Source organism: Electrophorus electricus, chromosome 19, assembly GCF_041902795.1.
Source record: "Electrophorus electricus isolate QZ-2024a chromosome 19, ASM4190279v1, whole genome shotgun sequence".
NCBI lineage: Eukaryota > Metazoa > Chordata > Actinopteri > Gymnotiformes > Gymnotidae > Electrophorus > Electrophorus electricus.
In genome coordinates this window covers 6,579,994-6,598,703 of record NC_137515.1, presented here as the reverse complement: position 1 = coordinate 6,598,703, position 18,710 = coordinate 6,579,994, and the positions used below count along the sequence as shown (strand labels likewise).

The 18,710-nt window shown below is 41.5% G+C and overlaps 1 long non-coding RNA gene across 1 annotated transcript; it reads left to right on the top strand.

The window, feature by feature from the left end:
• The first annotated feature begins 5,080 nt into the window (after positions 1-5,080).
• On the top strand, positions 5,081-6,642 carry LOC113576420 (uncharacterized). The gene is made up of 3 exons (XR_003410509.3): positions 5,081-5,470; positions 5,764-5,851; positions 6,072-6,642. It is a non-coding gene; the product is annotated as an uncharacterized LOC113576420 (long non-coding RNA).
• Positions 6,643-18,710: the final 12,068 nt, after the last annotated feature.

The window sequence follows — 18,710 nt, the reverse complement described above, 5'->3', positions numbered from 1 at the left end:
TGTTTGGGATTATATACAACTGCTTCTGTAGGCTTTCCTTTCTGCATAGTGCATCTCAAAGAAAACAGAAATTTGGAGGAGCAGAGATTTCAGAAACCCTCTGCAATTGCCCTGTGCAAAAACAAAAATCAAGAGATTTCAAATGCCCTAAAGCTTCAAACAAGGATGGCATTTGGAGGTAAATTATACACAACAGATCAATGTCTGTTAAATGATTCTATATACATTAGTAAAACCTTTCTGTGGAAAAATAAGTGCTGGATAAGTAATTTAATCAGTTAAAAAAGATTATGTTGCTTCTATTAAAATGATTTAACAACTACTGGAACACCAAAGTTCCAGAATGCTTTAAATATATACTATCAAATCTATTAATTAGAAGTGAAGGCAAACAAGTTGTTCATTACAACAAATCATACTGCACAACACTCATGCAGAACCCCCCCCCCCCCCCAGTCCTGAAGAATTTCCCTCCAGAATGGAAGAGCATGCAGGAAGAAGGCTGGTTGCCTAGCAGGAACTGTAGGAGCTGTGATAGAATAGTTAATTTATAAATGCTACATCATCTTTGCAGGTTGTGGACCATTGTGCACCACAGGGAAATGCTCTAAAAAGAAATCCACAGGGAGTTGTGTTTCATGGAGAACACTTGGGAGGTTTAGAAGCTATGATGGGAACAACACATTTGACAAAAACAAAACAAAAAATTTAAAAATTGTCAGTTATTGGCTTTACTGGAACAGGGTTTTTTTGTCTGTTGGCTGCATTTGTCTGAAAATACACCGTATTGCACCGTATGAATGGCAGCATTTCTGCTAAGATGCTTCTTGTACTTAAGCCAGGTGGATAGAGAGGATAGTGACTGATGCAAAATAGAGATTAATGCAGAAAAACATCCTATCACCATATACAAATTCAGAATAGGAATAAAGACCAGCAAGCCCCCTGCCTGAGCCACAGCAGATACCCTGGAGAATGTAAAGATCTAGGCTCTCAAGTAACTACAACTGAGGGATACTACTGCAGTCCACCAAGCCCCCTGAGATCCAAGCGCTTCCTTGGAAGAATTGGGTTGTTTACATTAAATGTTTTTACATTAAATGAACTCTAAATATTTATAGGAGTATCTGTCCAAAAAGAACAAATAATTCAAGCCTGAAAATGAGGTGTGATCATAAATTCATTTAAGTGTACTAGCTTTTTAATTATACTTTTTTTCTATTTTCATTTTAATTTACTTTCATAATAATGTATTTTGTTGGGTGGCAATTGGTGGTTGTGTACTATAATTATCTATCTATCTATCTATCTATCTATCTATCTATCTATCTATCTATCTATCTATCTATCTATCTATCTATCTATCTATCTATCTATATTGTTTTGTGAAACAACTCAAAAGACAAAAATGACACGTTACTGTGCAATACTAATAAAATTGCTTTATACAATAATAAACTTACTATATAATAAAACATTACTACTTTCTTCACAGAAACTTAAATCATATAAGAAATAATGAGCAAATAATTTTAACAAATCTGCTGAAATAGTTCTAAATTATAAGTACACACCAAAATACAAAACATTTTTCAAAAGTGAATTAACAATATCAAGAATTAAAGATTAAAAAGTACTTCAGTTTGAAGATATGTAAAATTGTTTTCACTATAATATACTTTGTGGAAAAACGCTTTTGGACTTAGTTGTTAAAGTGACTAACTGGCACAACAAAATAATTTAATTATAAGCACTGGATATAACAGTAATTATAATCATATTCTTTTATAGCCAATTCTAAACCTACTGTTACCAAGTCCACTTACCACAGCTTGCTTTGATTGCACAAACATCAGCTATTGGCAGGAGTGTTTTTTTTCCCCTTTGTGACTGAATTTCCATTGTTACTGATATTCTTGCACAAATGCTTCCATTCTAGTAAATGCAGACTCTAGCCTCCTTTAAGAATGTATCTCCAAAAGAGTCCCAGTTCATAAAAGCAGTAGAATAATGTAATCATGGCATGAATGGTTGTGCTTAATTGCCTGATTTGATTCGTCTAAGATGAGCTCTTTAAAGTGATGACAAAAATGAAAGTGTCAAGGAAAGAGACAAAAAAGAGACAGATCTAAAAAAAAATTGTTTGTGTAGAATATTTAAAATGTGTATGTGTGTGTGTGTGTGTGAGAGAGAGAATGAGAGCTTTGAGAATAGTTTGACTGCATGTTTGTTTTGTTAAAGAAAACTAAATAGCAGAATTGCAACAATTTATCAACGCTATTATCCACTTCCACACCAAGCATTTTACAAGTCATTTAGCATTCCTAACAGAATGTAAATTTCAGAACCTTACACAACCTAGTATGAATGACTGTTTAATGTATTTTAATCAGTTAGAGCTCATTATTAACTAACAGCATTTTATTATTATTATTATTATTATTATTATTATTATTATTATTATAGCACTGTGATATTGTGCATTAGCTATTATGCATTAGATATTATGCATTTTAATAATTTAAAAGTTGTAGTCTATTACTATCAACTAACAGGAAAAATGTATATATATATATATATATATATATATATATATATATATATATATATATATTATATATATATATAGTGTATGTGTATGTATGTATGTATGTATGTATGTGTGTGTGTGTGTATATATGTATCTATGTATGTATTGTTGATATTTTAATTACACTGAAACTGTTTTAAAATATAAAAGGATTCACAATTGCTATTTTATATTATGCTCCAAATTTTATCCTGATCAAATAACCTCGTTTAGTTTTAAAATCTTTAAATACATTTTATGCCACCGATTATTTTAAAAATAACATCAGTGAACTAGAATAGATTTTATTTGAATAGACTAAACGAAGGTAGGCTATGTAGTATAGAACAGGGGTTATAAAACTGAAATACAGAGCGCCTTGATTCAACTAATTTTGAACCCCAGGAAAAACACCTTCGACTTCCGACAAACGGTGGTAAAGACTTTTTAAAGTCTCTTTGACGGTTAGCGGGAGCGCGAAGTTGTTGATCAATATGCAAAACAGCGTGATGAATATGCAAGACAGGGTCCGGTAATTGCACGTCAGCGTGGCAGCACGGTAATTTGCAGCTCGGGATCCTGCAATCAGCGCTCTATTCATTAACACTGAAGCCATTTCATCTGCGGCCACTTGAGTCTGCCAATCACCCCTGCAGACACACGACATTACAAAAGCGAAATGAAAAAGTTTCAATTACCAGCCAGACCCGCGCGTGGTGTAACAACACTAAACACTATATTTACAGCGCTTTAAGATATGAATGGCTGTTAACGCATTGTGAAAAGGAAGGGAGACAAACTTAATGAAACAACATAATCTCATGCATTTGTATCACCTTTCGCCTGTGCTGCTATCTGCGCCGTGAGCATTCACTTGTTAGTTGCCGTTTGTCTTGTGCGGAGAACAACAATTACGTCGGGGTGGTACAAAGGGAATATGAAAAATGTCAAATTGAAAGCGCTCGGCCTTCAGTAATTCTTTTGTCTCGTGTAATTCCACGCGCTATTGAGAGGAGGTGCCCAAGGACAACCAGCAAGTTGGGAAAGTATTTTTCCCGCAGCCTCCAAATTGAGTTTTATTGTAAAGAAAGCGCTGCATAAAAATGTATGACGTTTCATTATAAATACACTGTTATGGTTTGACTTTGAATGGTAGAAAGCACAAGTATTTGTAGCTTACCGAAAACCCTTTTGTGCTGTAGAAATTAATATTTAGCTGTAGGTGCGTGGTATAGACTACTGTTTTGTTTGACTGTTAATTATATTAGAGCATTAAGAACAGTGTAGGCTACTTACTGATGCCTTGCAATGCCTTCTTCACTTAGACATGCAAAATGCAAAAGTTATTTAAGTATTTCATGTGAATGAATGACTATAGTTGCTAAATCAGCTCCTAACCCTCATCGTAACCATTCATTACTGCACTGCACACCAGTTTCCCTTTCTTTGGAACACCTTGTTTAACTCGTCATTTAAATTTTAATTAACACTGGACATGTTAAAATGCAGGGAAACCCCTCCGGTGCGCTGTTGTTGGACCTCAAAGACCGGAATTGTTCATTTCTGAACTTAGTCCTTGAAACCTTTCATTGTATTCACATGAACATGCACCTCCACTCTCCACCAGCAGGGACAGTGTTCCAGTAATACAAGTAAGGTAAAGGGCTAGTTGCTGCAGTAATACAGACGAAAACGATGCATAAAAAAATCTATTAACAGTTTCACTATAAAGACACTGACAACACACTGAGCTTAAGGCTTGAAACCTTTCTTTGTATTCACGTGTACAGCCTGCACCTCCACTCTCCACCAGCAGGGACAGTGTTCCTGTAATACAGGTGAGTAAGGGGCTGATAGTGTTACAGCAATACAAGCGAGTAATGGGCTAGGTGGTGCCAACGTGGGCACTGCAACACTGGCCGAGGCTCTGGTGACTAACACCCCCCAGCCTCCATGTGCTGGCCAGCCTACTAACCACATAAAGCCGCTCAACTGTTTCTGTATTCTTGGCTACAGATTTTTCCAACATAACTGCCAGTCTTGCAACAGGTAAAAACATGTGCATGCTGAGTTGGTCAGTAAACTTAATATTTGGTGACTAGGGTTTGGGATTTATGTTTCTGAAAAACTCATCACACAGCAAACTTGCCCCCACTGTAAAAACTTCTGTACTACTAAATCTAATAAATTATTTCTACCAAGGTGGTCCAGAAAAAAGCTTGGTAAACATATGGTAAACATGGTAAACATATGCTTTGGTTAATATATGCCTTGGTTAACATGTGCCTTGATTGAACACATGTGAACACAATATTTACAGATTTACAGTCATCCAAAGGCAGCATCTAATAAGTAGTACAAAGGTTTTGATTCTATCTCTTTCTTTCAACTTTTTCTTGTATGTCTCTTTAAAATGTCACCCTCAGAAACAAAGGAATTGTTCAGTTCCTCTCTCTCTCTCTCTCTCTCTCTCTCTCTCTGTGTGTGTCTCTCTCTCTCTCTTTCAGTCACACATTCATTCTCTCTCTCCCTGTGAAGAGGTGGATTGTCTCTTTGCCATCGCTTGAGGAAGGGAGTTCCCAGCGATAGGAAGAACGAGGCTCTGGGGAAAGGAGAGCGTCAGTCCTGGGGACCCCACCGCTCTGTGGATCCTCCATTGTTCATACTGACACAGGCTGCAGTTTCCTCAGCAATAAATCTGCCCCATGGGTCCAGGAGTGTCCCCCGCTGCCCCACCATTGTCTCTCAGAGGAAACCTTATCCAGGAGGAGGTCTAGATGTGTCCTTTTTTCACCGAGAGGCCAGGAGGGCAGCAGGAGAGAGTGGACAGGAGAGGAGATGGGACGTCTGTGCCTAGGTAAACAACAACCATGCTTCCTCAAGTTCAAGTGCTGTAAGGATGTGAGTAACACAGTGAGTTATTTTCCTAATCTTCCACCTTGTGTTTGACTATTGGCAGAGGTTTACATACTTGGTACTGCCAGATTTGTGATGAGGGGCAATGAATGTTGAATTTATCTAGAAATATTTAAAAAAATTAGACAGTACTTAATTACAGAAAACACTAGATTATATATTCTAACTAATAAACAGTCCCTACAAAATTATGAGAATTTTGCATGTGTAAATTATATATTTTCTATATAATGTGTCTAAATGTATATTGGTATATGTGTTGCTTGTGTGTGTTTTAGATTGTACATGCATGGTAATTGTGTCAGCCCTCCATTTAAAACTTAGCCATGTTAGTGGGATTCTCCCCTGGCAAACAAAAAAATAAAGGTAAGAAAGCAGTCACAAGTCTCCCGCCATACCTGTCTCTGTTTGTTTGATGCCAAATAACGAACACTTAGCAGTCTTTAATGACAAGGCCCAGGTGTACTGGAACATAACCAGAGTGGACATGCACATTGTCTTGAGGACTGAGGGTTTACCGGCTGTGTTCTGCAAAAAACCATTGACACACACCTGTGCTGGCTCCATTCTCTTACCTCTCTTGCAGAGCCAAGCTCCTGGGGGTCCAGCAGAAAGTTCTGTCCAGCCACTCAATCCGATCTCAGTGCTCTTTCCAGTCTCGGTGCTCGATCAAGTCTCAGCACACAATGCCGTCTCTGCACTCAGTCGAGTCTCACCACTCGATGCTGTTTCAGCGCTTGATCGAGTCTCAGTGCTCGATTGGGTCTCAGCCCTCAATCCAGTCTCAGTGCTCAATCCAGTCTCAGTGCTCAATCCAGTCTCAGTGCTCAATCCAGTATCGGCACTTGATCAGCTGTGGGCCTGCCATCACCTGCCAAGACATATCCAGCCTCCATACTTTTTATGTCACTTTGTTGTGCCGGGGCCCCAGAGAAGCCAATAACAAACAAGATGGATATTAGCCATGAGACACTGAGCAATGTGGGAAACAATTAACCCAGAAAGCCAAGGAAGCATCAACCAAACATCCCAAGATGGACACATGTCACCAGCCTTACAATGTTGTGGTATATTAGAGCTGCAAGAAATGGGAAGTGGGGGATTTGTCAAAAGTAAAAGTTTAAGAGCTGATTATGTGTGTCCTTGATTAAAGCTACCAAAAGAAATGGCTTTGATTTTTATTTTTTACCATTGTGTTTATTTTAGGATGTGGAAGTGTGTGATCTCTGGACTTTGTGCATGTGTGCCGTGGACGCCATGTAAAAAAAAAACATTCAAATTACTTCATAACTGGCATTTGGAATAGTTTAGTAAGGCAGTAGTTTAATATGGTGTAAACCTTTAAATAATGCATTGCTTGCTCTGATCATACCACACACTACCCCTGTGTTGGGCCACATGGACACCTACCTCTGTTTCAGACATGTGAACCCCTGCCACTGTGTCAGACATGTGGACCCCTACATAACGGGTTAAGAGCATGACTTTAGGTTGGCATCCAGAGCAGGGAACAAGACCTGTGTTTTGCCATCTAACTCCAAAGAAGGCAAAGTGTGTGTAAATTCAGGGGAATTGATGGACATGGAAAAAGTGGAAAACCTGTGGCCTTTCTCTCCCCACAAAGCAAAAAAATTGTCAGAGGCATGAACAGCTGCCAGCCCAGACCTGTTGGCTCGCCAAGAACAATAGTGTGCTGTGATTGGTCTATCCTTTGAGGTCCCGCCCATGGGTCGCATCATTCTGATACACGCTTGTCTTATCCTGAGGCTCAGTGGGTGGCAAGTAGGAAGGATCAATTAATTTGACAGCAGTTATTTCACTAATCCAAAACAACAGTCAAAATGTAGAAATGTGTGTGCGGGTGTGTCTGTGCATGTACTTTTGTCAGGGGTGAATGTAAAATTAACTCCTTATGTCAATAGAAATGGAAACGAACTCTTTCATATATAAAAACAATTTCAGAAGGAAAGAAAAAACAGAAAAGGAAGGGAAAAAGAGAAAGGAATCTATTGCAGCCTTTCAGGTTGGACAAAGGCTTTGTCTGTGATACGACTGGTTTGGCTGTCCTGCAGTAAAGGAGTAACTTTGGGCCAATGATTGCACAGAAATGAGATCCTAGTCAGCAAGGACCCAAAGGTCTCTCCAAAACAGGTGGAGCTGCAGGCATCAGCCTCTACAGGGGAAACTGTCATGGGACAGGGGAAAATAATTACTACTACCGGCACGGACAAGCTCATTACACATCTGGTTGAGTTTTGGGGGAGGGCCTATGCAGGGGTGGTCTTCTCAACCCAAGGAGAGTGTCCCACTAATGCAGTACACCCCGGTGAAGCCTGTCCCCCCCCAAACATGCGACACACAGGCCTTGTGCAGGTACTCATGTCAGCGCAAGCCTCTGGTCATGGGCCAAGATTTGGTCTGGGAAACACTATCGGAGGCATCTCAATCCATGGCATGCCTGTCAAATTGATTAATTGGTCCATTAGCCTTCAACAGGATACAACGGGGAGCACGTGCCAAAAGGGGAGAGCACAGATGTACGTCCTCGAGACAAGCTCGGCTGCCAGAGCTGATCACTCACCCCGGGAACCTCCCTTGGTGACAGTGCTGGCAGAGGCCAGAAGGCTTTCCTGAATGGAAGTGTATAAATGTACACTTATGTTCAAGAGGCGAAATGAAAGATCAGGGTGGGAGTACCGTCACTGGAGTCAAACATCAAGTAAAATGACAGGGCTTAATTAGGCAACATCAGAATAGAACATCCCTATTTAAGCATGGTGTCTTTTTGGTAAGCCCATGAGGGATGCCTTTTTAGTCCAGATTTTTGCATCTGTGCAATGTGTCCTCATTGGTCTCCAAGCCGGACCCTTTTTCAGGTCAGCTTCATATTGTTTGACTTCTCATCTGTGTCTATTCCATTTGGGATCTGGCTGGAGATAGTTAGTTACTTTTTCCTGTTGTCATACTCAGTGGATCTTGAGATATCTGGCATTTTTCACAATTTTGTAATTTCTTATGCTTCTCCCTTTTTCTTTTGAAGTTCATGAAGTATGTGTAACCTAGGTTACCATATTTGGTCAAAAATTATGTCTGTGGATTCTAACTGATGTTCATACTTAATTCCTGGGTGTACTGAATGATGTCTGGCACACAGAAAGACAGGAAATTCATTCCAATGTTGTATAGGTACCTGGGCTATCCTTAAAGCACCAGGATTTGGACACACACGGACAGACACACACACACACACACACAGACACACATGCACATGTGTACACATACACATATACACACTCATGATTCGTGAAGCCTTTGAAGATGCTGCCTTTCAGATCTGATTGCAGGGACTTGGTTGCTATGGCAATGCACACAAAGCAGTGCTTGCATCTTGGACATAAGTAGCAACAGATGCTGTGCTGACCTCAGCTGCTTCCTGGAAACTCAAATTTGTCAAAATACGAAAAATAAAGCAGTTAGGTTAATGTGAAGGGGCCTTTCTCTCTGCCCTGCTGTGGAGCCAAGGCTACACTGTGCTCCATGGCTTTATTTTACATTCACAAAACATTCTTCCCAAGGACTATATATGTTGACAGTGGGAAGGGGCATTCTTCTCACTGAAGTAACTGTTTAGACACAAGGGAACTGTTCAAGAAGACAGGAAGTGAACATGTCTGCTTTACTCCAAATGAAGTTAATTTCCCCATAGCTCACCATTTCAACTTTTTCAGTTGGCAGAAATTGTGAGAATCTTCTAGAACATTGATGTATGCCTGGGTCATCTTCAACTGACATACAAAGACTGTTCAAGGGCTCCAACATGCACCAAATGCAATTAGCCCTGGGAAGCTATGGGAAGATTAGTTGCCATGGAAAACATGAAACGTCCTGTCAAAATTTTTTCCAAATCTGTTTTGAGAAGATTCCACAAACCCATTCAAGTCTATTGGTAGTCAGCTAGCTGTGTCCTGTTTGGAGCAAGGACTGATCTGCTATCGAGCCTATGCGGTTGAATGCAGTGCTCCAGCAACATGTAGTAATACCTTGACCTTCTCATCATCTCCCTGCCTCCTGACCGTGACCAACGGAAGCAATCATCGTATCAGCAGAACACTCCTGACCACGTGATATCACCTCCGAAATGGAGGAAACTTGCAGCAGCCATGCTCATATGCAATCAATTAAAAAAGAAAGAAAAATTACACAAATCACGTACACAGGGAATTTCCACCATTAGCCTCACAGTGGGACCTTGGCCAGGGTAATGGTGACTCTCAGAGCAAACACATTGGGGTAATAGCTCACAGGGAATGGTGCTTGCCATAAAGGCGGTTGACATTTGGAGTCTCGTGTACTCCCCACTCGTGATGCGGAGTAAGAGTTTAAGCAGCGCTAATTACCTTGGGCTGCCACACCTCCTCCTTCCCAGTAATCCAATCACCTTTGACATATTTAGCCCTCCTCCTTTCTCCTGACATCACCAGAGAAGCTTTGGCAGTCTAGGAACATCTAAGCCAAAGTGTAAAATCGAGCTCAGGCAACACACAGGAGAACCAGTTCTGCCAAGCTGTAGACTTGGTGGACAATAGGATAATGGAGTGAGTGTGAGTGTGAGTGTGAGTGTGTGTGTGTGTGTGTGTGTGTGTGTGTGTGTGTGTGTGAGAGAGAGAGAGAGAGAGAGAGAGAGAGAGAGAGAGAGAGAGAGAGAGAGAGAGAGAAATAGCCTGTCCGCTCTATGGCGTGTAAGTGTGCTAGGGCCGCTGTGGGCTGATCTTGTCATTGTGTTTATTCTTCTTGCACTGCAGCCAAACCCTGGAGCCCAGAGGAGCTAATTTCTCCAGTGCAGAACAGCTCTTTGCAGAGCCCATAGCAAAATTGTTTAAAACGAACTCGTCTGATAGTTCCCAGCGTGCAAAGCCACCAAATGCTTCCAGACTCCCCACTACTGACAGTGTAAACAATAATGTAGTGGGAACAAATTTACATGCAGTGAACCTGTTGTGCTCTGACTCCAGTTTGGTGTCACCACAATAGTGCAAAATCACCATCTTGTCTGTGGTTTGCCAAGTTCCAGAACATGGCGGGAAATGGGAGAAGCCCTTCTGAAACCTCTGAAATAAACATGAGGATCCACTCCAATTGAGCTGCAGCTTCCTCAAAACCAATCCGGTGCCTACTTCAGGGCACCTTTTTAGCAGTGGTTTCCAGTTGAAATCACTAAAGAGTCTATGGATTGTGTGTGTGTGTGTGTGTGTGTGTGTGTGTGTGTGTGTGTGTGTGTGTGTGTGTGTGTGTGTGTGTGTGTAAAACGTATGCCATGAAATCAGAGCTGGTTTCTAAGTTAAAATGTGACCTTACTTACACAGGGACGAAAGGTTTGAGAGAGCGCAGTTGTTTTGCTGAACCCACTCAGGCAGACCTGGAGCACTAGATACATGCAGAGGCCAAGCTGCATCAGAGCATTCCAATGTGGCTTCAATGGCTGGGGTAGAGGCTGGCGAGAGACCGTGCATGAAAAACGGTTTAAATAGCATTAGGACACATTACTAAGGTTGAAGCAAGGACATTACAGACCCTCCTCTCCTTGCCCCAACACACACACACACACACACACACACACACACACACACACACACACACACACACACACACTCAGAAGTATTCTTTGTATTTATACCATTTGCATCATAATGAAAATGTTCCTAAAGTCATTTTTAAAAATCCATATTCTTAAACCATTTTTAAATGATTAACACTAGAACATTTTTGGAAAGTGAATTTTAAACAGAGGAAACATTACACCTAGATTATTAGGTGTATATTAAATTCTAGACTATTACTCTATTAATGGTGGTTTTTCATTGAGAATACTTACTGCTGAAGTACTGATGCTATATTTATTCTTAGGCACCCGGTCAAAAACATTTATTTACATGATTTGGCAGTTATTACATGCGGACATGGCTGGATTAACCATATAAGATATATAGGCCACAGCCTTGTGAGCACAGGGTGCCTGACATCAGCATAAAAAAAGGAAATTTGAATCACTTCTTTCGACATTTACTTCATCCACATTCATACCATCTCAAAAGGTTGAGTGTGCTCAAATATGAAGTTTGTTTAGTTTTTCATCAGATAAGACTGAAACCTATATTAAATAATGGCACCTCTTAGGACATTTGGGAGTGGGTCCCACAAATGAAAACTGCAGCATGAATTAATGAGATGATATATAAAACTTCTAAATAAATAATGTATTTCAGAGGTTTGGTGGGTTACAGTCCTGTTCAGATTGGGTGCCTATCTTCCTGTTGCCTCAGAATTATTATATTATAGCTTCATAACAAAGTGATTCATTATGCTGACATAATTTTATACTGCATATATAAAATCTTAATTTTAAGGGCACTGCAATTTTTTCACAACCTAGGGCCACAAACTGGGTTAATTTGGCTCTGCATGTGCTGTGATGAAATAAACCCTGCATTCACATTCCAGATTATGGTCATAATTAAAACAAATGACTAAAATACAAGTGGATGAAGTCATCTTGGGTCTAACAGAGACAGGGTGGTTGTGTGATTTCTTAAGCAGGTCGACTATATTGATGAATGAGAAGCTGTCAGAATCAGGCACTCAGGCTGCCTGCGCACCCCAAGTTGTTTAGCATAATCTCATGAGACAGTTTTTTTTAATGGTGTTTTGGCTGAAATGAAAAATGAAGAAACAGTAGTCACTGCAATGTGTCAAAGACCTCTTTGAAAACATGACAGTGAAATCAGCAAATCTGTGCCACAAAAATATCACAATAATTTCTGGTGGTAAATTAACTTTAATTTGCACTTTTGAAATATTTAAACTAATCCATCTATTTATTCTTTTGTTCTCAGACAAGGCCAATGGAATGTCACATCAGTTTCCTTAAAGGTAATAGTTTAACACCTCTGTGTCACACATCAGTGTTAAGATCATCTTAAATACTACAGACAATATTCAGTGATGTTAAGATCCTTCTGTCTGTTAGAGAGATGTTGACAGTGGTGTACAGTGGCAATGAATGTCTTGACTGCAAGAATATTTAAAATAATACTTATACATTTTATGACAATATTTGTTCTGAAGTGGTTTTGGATTAAACAATCCTCTTCCAAACACCTACAATGTATCTACATGTCCAATTGTCACTTGTCAACATGTTACTACAAAGTCTGAATTGTATTAGCAAAAAAAACCCAGCATCCCTGGATATTCATCTATTACATCGTTTAGCTGTGTGTGTGTGTGTGTGTGTGTGTGTGTGTGTGTGTGTGAGAGTGTGAGTGAGACTGTGTGTGTGTGTGTGAGAGAGAGAGTGTGAGTGAGACTGTGTGTTTGTGTGTGTGTGTGTTGCGCACGTGCGTGCGTGTGCGTTAGGGTGAGGTCAGAAAGGTGAAGGCCAAGCACAGGCAGAGTACCTTTCTGACATTTTCTCTCCGCTGTATTTATTTTTGTGCTGTGTTGTTTTCTGAGTATCGCAATGCATCACTTGACATTACCCAAGCAAGCTGGAGCTGCACTACATCAGCTGAAAGCAATTTGGGTACCGAGCACAGCTGCCAGGAGGATAAGACTCTCACTCTTTCGTTTACTTTGAAATGCTTCTTTTTTCCTTTTTTTAACATCTAAAATACACAAGGCAGCCAAATTGCTGACATGTGTGTGAGGGCCAGTGAAATCCTACATTCTTTCATGCCCTTCTATGCAAAACTCCACGTTGTTTATTTAAAGAACACAGAACACTTTAGCACTATTAAGAAACATGTCATATAGTAAACTAAAGGTTTCCTCTCCGGAAAAATCCTCCGATGTTTATTTTCCTTCGTAAAGAAAAAAGTTATTTTAGTTTCGATTCGCAAAACTTGCCGCTTTCACAATTAAAACGACAAAAGGGTGGAGGTGGGAGTTGTAATTGGGTTGTGTAGTGTCTGACGTTAACAGGCAAAGCAAACGTGGAAGTGAGATGTTTATTTGTGCTCGGTGAGCTGCGCGGCTGAGCTCGGGCGCAGCCCTCAAAAAGCCCGCACATCACTCTATTTCGTAGCGCTCTGCCTCGGAGGGACCTGGCGCAAGGGAGTTTCTGATAAAGTGCAGCTCTATTTCCAACCTCCAGCTACTGTCTGTGCTGACCGAATGTACAAATTGGTTAACTAATGTCCCCCCCCCGACAGGTACCCAGCAGAGACGCATGAGGTGTATGTGTCAGTGGTTGTCTCCGATATCGGTCGATGTACTGATAATAAGGGCGGTTGATTGTCTAACGTGATACCATGATTTTTATTGTCTACTATGGTTGCTTCTGCAACTAATCTGACATTACAGCACCAGGATAGTACATTGTAAAAAAGACAGATAAAGAAAGATAAAGAAAGGAAAGGAAACACTACATCGCAGTTGTCACAGTGAGCAGTTAAAGATCAGTTAACACAAATGTGTAATTACGAGGGTTACTCAGATATACTCAGATATATAGTTTTCAGAATATCAGAAATATTTTACTGATACTCATATTTGTGAGAAACGGAATCTACATTTTACTTAATTACTTAGTTTTAGGCAATTTCTTTTTTGTGTGTTTTTTCATTATTTTTATTTTATTTTATGTTACCGAACCTCGACTATTTTGATGTTGGACATTCGAGCGTTATCATTTTGTTTTAGGCCACACGCATCACACAAAGAGAACAGAATCTAACAAACTTAACTTCCTGTGCTGAGACTGAGATATTTGCATTGCTGTTCTGTACTTGACTGATGCTTTGACCTGATGCTTTAATTGATTAAAATAACAATATACGTACGATGTGTATTATTTTAGGCTACTCTGTCCACCTCATCCATCTCAGTGATGATGCAAAACCAAGGAAAGTGCAGGTTGACAATACTCAAATATCATGAGTATAGAATAATGCAATAAACATTCATAGCATTTATATCACAGCCTTTTCCTTTTCCTGATATTGGGAAAGCTGAAAAACATTACATAAAGGTCCCCCACTAGACATTTCTCAGCCTTTCCTCTATGTACAGTCTACTAAAATAATGCACAACTTTAAAATACAGCACTGACCAGGATGACCTAGTCCACACATCCTTTTAAGTACTTCCAGGATGGCTGATGGAAGTGTTATCAGCAGAGGAATTCGGATGACTCCAGACGTGGGGAGCATGACATTTCCATTGAGGTCGTGGCACAGGTTGGATCCTCTCCAGTGACTTCAGTGCAGGCTGGACACCTAGTGCTAACCTGATAATAAAGACTCCCTGCTGCTATGTGAGCTGCTGTGTAAACAGTGCAGGACAAGATTGTTCCTGAAGTTACCTGAACACACACACAGACACAGTCTTGTTTCACTTGGTGGGGTATTTGCACTGACGTGTATTACTGTCACTTAGTAATGGTATGCCTATACCTAAACTAACCTCAGTGACCTAAAGGGAATCTTTTTGGAACATTTAGTTTTTCCTCTTGTGGAAACCATCCAAGTGTCACAAAATCAACACCAAAATTTTTGTTTGCCTATAATTATGACATGTAGCTGCCATAAAGGTTAAATACATGACCTCCACCAATGATTTTCACCCATACACACTCTCATATACACTTACACCCATATTGAGCACTTTACCTTGTGCTTTGCTAGTTGACATCCAACTGGTTTACTATTCAAGAAATAAATAGCAGCACTGCAAAACTGGTGAGCAAGAAAACACTGGCTTTCCAGAGGCATAGAGTCCTACCTCCAGAATGCTCTACTCCCCAGTAAACTACAACCAGCAACATGGGTCATTACATGAAAGTATTTACATTTCCATGTGAACATTTTTCATATGAACATATCTTTCTCCTGTTTAAGAAGAAAGAGGACACACAGGAACCTTAGGGATAAGGAGTCACAAACTGAGTCTCTTTTGTGGGAGACGAGAGTAAGTCATATTGGTGGTGTCCTCAAACCTTTTGTGTGTGTGTGTGTATGTGTGTGTGTGTGTGTGGGGGGGGGGGGGGGGGGGGGGGGGTTGGCCCTAAGTGACTGATAGCCCACCATGCCCTCAGAAACCTGAGTAGCAGGGATAGCCTAACACACCTTGACATGTGCAGGAAACCAAATCCGTGTGGTGAGCCTGGTGAGATACATGGCTGGGAGTTGAGCATGGGCTTACAGTGCTGCACAGCTTTTAATGCGGCCTGTTTAGATGAGCGCACTGGGGAGGAATGTCTTCTTCACACAGCTCCTCCTCCTCCTCTCTCGCAGTGCATCCCCCAACAAACCACATGCACCACTGCTTTAAAGTGATGCCCAGCAGAAAAAGCATGAGAACTTCACTTAAAGTGGCTGTCAGTCCAAAGCACATCACAGGGTCAGGCCATGACAAAAAACACAGAGGAGCCCACTGTGTGCTGAACACTGGTCTGGAGCCAACAAATCAGGGACAAGCACCTTGACTGATGCTGAGACATTTGCAGAAACCAAGATGGCAGCCATTACAGCATGGATACAAGGCATGGAATCAAAGGTAGAGGAAGAAAATGACAGAGAAAGGCTGGCAGAGGACCATGAGCAGTGATGTCTGTAATGTTTGTACGTCTGCAGGGAACTTGGGCTCTGAGGAGAGGAGAGGAGAGGAGAGGAGAGGAGAGGAGAGGAGAGGGGTGGAGTAGAGGATGGAGGGTGAAGACAGATGGAGAGCTAGAGGAGCTCAGTGGCCAGACTTTATGGATGTGCAGCAAGGCTACTCCACCTCTGGCTGGGCCTTATGGATGTGCAGCAAGGCTACTCCACCTCTGGCTAGGCCTTATGGATGTGCAGCAAGGCTACTCCACCTCTGGCTGGGCCTTATGGATGTGCAGCAAGGCTACTCCACCTCTGGCTAGGCCTTATGGATGTGCAGCAAGGCTACTCCACCTTTGGCTGGGCCTTATGGATGTGCAGCAAGGCTACTCCACCTCTGGCTAGGCCTTATGGATGTGCAGCAAGGCTACTCCACCTCTGGCTACGCCTTATGGATGTGCAGCAAGGCTACTCCACCTCTGGCTAGGCCTTATGGATGTGCAGCAAGGCTACTCCACCTCTGGCTAGGCCTTATGGATGTGCAGCAAGGCTACTCCACCTCTGGCTAGGCCTTATGGATGTGCAGCAAGGCTACTCCACCTCTGGCTGGGCCTTATGGATGTGCAGCAAGGCTACTCCACCTCTGGCTAGGCCTTATGGTGTGCAGCAAGGCTACTCCACCTCTGGCTGGGCCTTATGGATGTGCAGCAAGGCTACTCCACCTCTGGCTAGGCCTTATGGATGTGCAGCAAGGCTACTCCACCTTTGGCTGGGCCTTATGGATGTGCAGCAAGGCTACTCCACCTCTGGCTGGGCCTTATGGATGTGCAGCAAGGCTACTCCACCTCTGGCTAGGCCTTATGGATGTGCAGCAAGGCTACTCCACCCCAGGCACAGAATGTGATCAATCAAGTTTCAACAAACAGCAGTGTGTTTAACAGTGCCTCTCAGACAATAAGTGAGACGAGAAGGAGAGAGCGCAAGAAAGTGAGACAAGAGTGAGACAGATAGAGAGAAATGGATTCACAGCTTGCATGACCAGCATGGGCTGGGGTTGTAAACAGTACTGCGGCCAGTATCTCAGAAGGAATAATGAAGGCCTGGGCATGAGCCAACACAAACCAAGCGAGCGGCCTGGGAAGATTCCTCATTTTCAAAACCACACCACCACCACCACCCCCCACCCCTTTCAGCTGTCAGCAGCTGGGCCTGTCACTCACTGGAACCTCCTCCAACCAGTGATCAATCACCTCTCCTGTGTGTTTACGTATCTCTCTACAGTACAGCATGAAGTCACTTCCGCCCTGGGCTCTTGTGTTTTCCTCATGTGTACTCATGAGCCTCCTGTGAAAGATTGCGAGATAATATAACATGGTGCCAAATGTTTTCAGGTCTAAAAAGATAAACAGTACATAAAATATAAGCAAGAAGCAATTCTGAACAAATGCTGTAACAGATGGGTATACTGATAAGTTTATCAAGGCGGGTACATCCGTACATGCTGCATGCTGACGGGTTTTTTTACAGTCTGAAATGTCATCAATAATCTCAGAGCTCACAGCTGAGGGACTGGCATAAGTTAGCGCATGTGCAGTGGAGTGACAGCAGCTGCAGGCATGCATGCATTGTTTAGATGGCTCGTCAAAACACACTGCCCCATGCTGGTTTGGACAGAGCTATGACTGTGTTGGTACTTTTCAAAAGAACAAACATTTCTGGCTTCATGAAAACAAGAATTACAGATTGAGCTTCCCCCTACCATATGACAGTGTAATATTCCCTTTCATATTTGCATACATTTTAAAAGTTTTTTTTCCAGATCTGTGGCAAAACAATATAACAAGACTTGGAAAGCTCTAATACATTAAAAGATAAAAAAATACATATGTTAAAGTATTTCCTTGGGTTGCGCTAAGATGACACAACATAGAGTCATTTGGGTGTTTCAGAGCGAACAATCACCTGTACTGTCTTGACTCAGCCTGACTCTGCTCACTATAACACAAATGCTGCACAGAAAACCTTTCACAAACCTTTTCAAGCACAGAAGAGCTTTAAATGTAGCATACGGCATGGAATGCAAACAGCCAGAGGCGTAGTGGCTATCAGCTGCCAGACACCCTGAATTCCCTCTTCAGTGAGGTGCAGCGCAGCGTAACATAGTAATATGGGCAGTCTCAGACGTAGAACTGCACCATACAGTAGAATATAGGTATTCTCAAAGAATAGCTCAGCAGGAGGTCTGAGGTGCATATTGAGGCACTCATGACACATTCATGGCTCACTGGCCCATATTTATCTTTGCCTTCCAAAGATCTAGACTCTACCTCTCCATCTGGTCAAGTGGCTGATTCACAAGTGGCAAAACATCTGGTCCAGGATTAGCACACTTACTCTCAAAATCATGAAAAATACAAGTCAATGTGTCACATATGGGTGAATAGGGGCAGTGCTGAGCACTTCAGAATATCCACCTCATCGAGCAGCAAGAATCTAAACCATCCACCTGTGGTTTCTGTCCAGCAAAAAGCAAGGTTCCACTGGGTAATCACATGGTCTAAAGCTTAAACACTTCAACTGTTGCATGAGAAAATTAGACAAAGATACATTGAGGGTTCTGTATATATTAGGAGCATCTT